The sequence below is a fragment of the Peromyscus maniculatus genome, chromosome 21, assembly GCF_049852395.1.
Source record: "Peromyscus maniculatus bairdii isolate BWxNUB_F1_BW_parent chromosome 21, HU_Pman_BW_mat_3.1, whole genome shotgun sequence".
In the NCBI taxonomy this organism is placed as follows: Eukaryota; Metazoa; Chordata; class Mammalia; order Rodentia; family Cricetidae; genus Peromyscus; species Peromyscus maniculatus.
The window spans coordinates 71,550,067-71,553,779 of NC_134872.1; the positions used below are offsets into that span (position 1 = coordinate 71,550,067).

Genomic DNA, 3,713 nt, shown 5'->3' on the forward strand with positions numbered 1-3,713 from the left:
TAGCTGGCAGCATCTCTCTGCCTCAGCCTTCCACTTCCCAAAATTCTCTTCTCTCCTTGTCCACCTATACTTCCTGCATGGCTACTGGCCAATCAGTGTTTTATTTATTAACCAATCAGAGCAACACATTTAACATACAGAACATCCCACAGCAGACAATGTCTCAAACCCATGAGAAACCGGCAAAGCCCTCCTCTCCCTGGTTCAGGATCAGAGGGATGGAAAATCCTTCCTCTGGATAAGTGTGAATGTTGATGGTGTGTATGTGAGTGTGAGTGTTTACAGATGATTGACAAGTGTGTGTGAAGCCCAGTAACTGCAGCTTCCTCCTCCTGTGTGTTTACACTCTCACAATGTTGGCCTACAGAGATCTACATAGACTAGCTAACCCTTCCCCTGAGCTACAGCTGAAGGTCTGGGTTGTTGTGTAATAGGTACCTTCTATCAGAGCAAACACAGCCTAAGTGAACCCAGATTTTCTGTACACATGTCTGTGTGTCTGTCCTTTTTCATTTCCTCACCACCCCAGGCAGGTTTCTAGGACCAAGCCATACAGGCAGGGCAATTAATGGTTTTCTTACTTCTTGATTCATTTTCAAATCTTTACTGTTTGGGGCTGTGAATAAGAATGGCCCCCATAGGTTTATAGATGTGAACGCTCGGCCACCAGGGAGTGGCACTATTTGAAAGGATTAATACGGCCTTGTTGGAGGAACTATGTCACTGGGGGTGAGTTTTGAGGTTTCAGAAACCCAAGCTAGGCCCAGAGGCTTCTCTCTCTCTTCCTGCTGTCTGAGGATCTGGATGTAGAACTCTCAGCTCCTTCTCCAGCACCATGTCTGTGTGCACGCTGCCATGCTCCCCACCATGATGACAATGGACTAAACCTCTGAAACTGTGAGCAAGCCCCGATTAAGTGCTTTCCTTTATCAGAGTTACTGTGGTCATGGTTTCTCTTCACAGCCATAGAGCTCTGACTCAGACACTGTATTAGTGAGGTTATGCTTAGGCCCATTGCAGATATAAAAGACACTATTTATATTAATGCAGTTATCATCATTGATATCCCTGTCTTCATTCTTAGTTTTCCTAAGTCTACTGGATCTGATACTAATACGTGGATGATGGCAATTTTTTGGTTAGTGCTTACATATGGAATCAGTTCTTACCTTTTAACTTTTTCAACTTTTCTGTACATTTATGGTAAAAGTGTAGCTTTTTGGTCCATATATATTCTTTGCCTGTCTAATACTGAAATAATACAATTTTGAGGGTTTTTTTTTGTGTGTGTGTCTGGCCTCCTCTATTAGCATACAATTGTGAGATTCAGTCACATTGTTGCATATAGCAATAATTATTTTACTTTTTGATCCTGTTAGTCATTTTTCTCATTGCGGTGACAAAATACTTCACAAAGGAAACTTCAAGAAGGAAGGGTGTGTGGGAAGGCAAGGCAGCGGGAGCTTGAGGCGGCAGCTCTCCCTATCTCCTCAGCCAGGAAACAGAAGAACGGCTGGTGTTTATGTTATTGTGTCCTATTTATATCGTACAGGATCCCGGGCTGTGGATGGAGTTCCCACATTCAAGGTGACTCTTCCTTGCCCAGTTAAACTTCTCTGGAAACCCCCTCACAGACAGTCCCAGAGGTGTGTTTCCTAGGTGATTCTAAATCCAATTCAACATTGAAGATCCACCATTACACATCCCTTCATTACAATGTTTTAGGTGCAGCTGTTTTTCTTTTTTTTTTTTTTTCCTGAGACAGGGTTTCTCTGTGTAGTTTTTGTGCCTGTCCTGGATCTCACTCTGTAGACCAGGCTCGAACTCACAGAGATCCACCTGGCTCTGCCTCCAGAGTGCTGGGATTAAAGGCATGCACCACCACTGCCTGGCCATTACAATGTTTTAGAAACACAACAGATTGGTGCCTGTTTATTGGATAAAAGATTGAATTTTCTTTTAGTAAGACTAGAAAAATATTAGTAACATGCACTAGAACACAATTTCTTTTCTCTCCTTTCTTTTTTCTGTTTTTTTTTTTTTTTTTTTTTTTTTTTTTTTTTTTAAGAATGCAATTTCTTACACAGAGCGGAGAGAGTGAGGAGGCTGTGTGTCTGGCTCCCGCTCTCACAGCCACTGCAGTACATTGAGCTCCATAGAGACAGCGCCGGGGCCAGCGCGAGCCGGACGGGCAACTGGGCGACTCTGTGCCTCGCAGAGGAAAATCAACTAAACATGGGCAAAGGAGATCCTAAGAAGCCAAGAGGCAAAATGTCCTCATATGCATTCTTTGTGCAAACTTGCCGGGAGGAACACAAGAAGAAGCACCCAGATACTTCTGTCAACTTCTCAGAGTTCTCGAAGAAGTGCTCAGAAAGGTGGAAGACCATGTCTGCTAAAGAAAAGGGGAAATCTGAAGACATGGCAAAGGCTGACAAGGCTCGTTTTGAGAGAGAAATGAAAACCTACATCCCCCCCAAAGGGGAGACCAAAAAGAAGTTCAAGGACCCCAAATGCACCCAAGAGGCCTCCTTCGGCCTTCTTCTTGTTCTGTTCTAAGTATCGCCCCAAAATCAAAGAAGAGTACCCCGGCTTGTCCATAGGGGACGTGGCGAAGAAGCTGGGGGAGATGTGGAACAACACCGCTGCGAACGACAGGCAGCCCTATGAGAAGAAGGCTGCCAAGCTGAAGGAGAAGTACAGAAAGGGTATCGCTGCCTACAGAGCTAAAGGAAAACCCGATGCGGCGAAGAAGGGGGTCGTCAAGGCTGAAAAGAGCAAGAAAAAGAAGGAAGAAGAAGATGAGGAGGAGGATGAAGAGGATGAGGAAGAGGAGGAAGAAGAGGAAGACGAAGATGAAGAAGGAGATGATGATGAATAAGTTGGTTCTAGCGCAGTTTTTTTCTTGTCTATAAAGCATTTAACCCCCCTGTACACAACTCACTCCTTTTAAAGAAAAAAATTGAAATGTAAGGCTATGTAAGATTTGTTTTTAAACTGTACAGTGTCTTTTTTTGTATAGTTAACACACTACCGAATGTGTCTTTAGATAGCCCTGTCCTGGTGGTATTCTCAATAGCCACTAACCTTGCCTGGTACAGTCTGGGGGTTGTAAATTGGCATGGAAATTTAAAGCAGGTTCTTGTTGGTGCACAGCACAAATTAGTTATATATGGGGACGGTAGGTTTTGTTTGTTTGTTTTTATTTATTTATTTTTTTTTGTTTTTTCATCTTCAGTTGTCTCTGATGCAGCTTATTACGAAGATAATTGTTGTTCTGTTAACTGAATACCACTCTGTAATTGCAAAAAAAAATTGCAGCTGTTTTGTTGACATTCTGAATGCTTCTAAGTAAATACATTTTTTTTTATAAAAAAAAAAAGAATGCAATTTCTTAAACTGTGGGTCATAACACACATTAGGTTGCATACCTGAATGTAGGAGTATAAATTGGGCAATGGTAAAACGTTTCTGAATATGCCAGGATAAAAAAATAATTCAAAATCAATTGCATAATGATTCCAAGATATTTCCTGCACTACTTGCCTATGTTGCATCATGTGACTTCCATGCAGCCTGTGAACACATGAACATATGACATGGGTACTTTGCATCCCACCTGAGATCACTGCTTACTACACCAATAAACACTGAATGGAACAGGATCAAATTTGGAAACTGTATGTAATAGACTGTGGTGTGTTCTTACTTTG

The 3,713-nt window shown here is 42.2% G+C and overlaps 1 pseudogene; it reads left to right on the forward strand.

Moving 5' to 3' along the window:
- The first annotated feature begins 2,090 nt into the window (after nt 1–2,090).
- On the forward strand, nt 2,091–3,385 carry LOC143269984 (high mobility group protein B1 pseudogene; annotated as a pseudogene).
- The last annotated feature ends 328 nt before the right edge of the window (nt 3,386–3,713 follow it).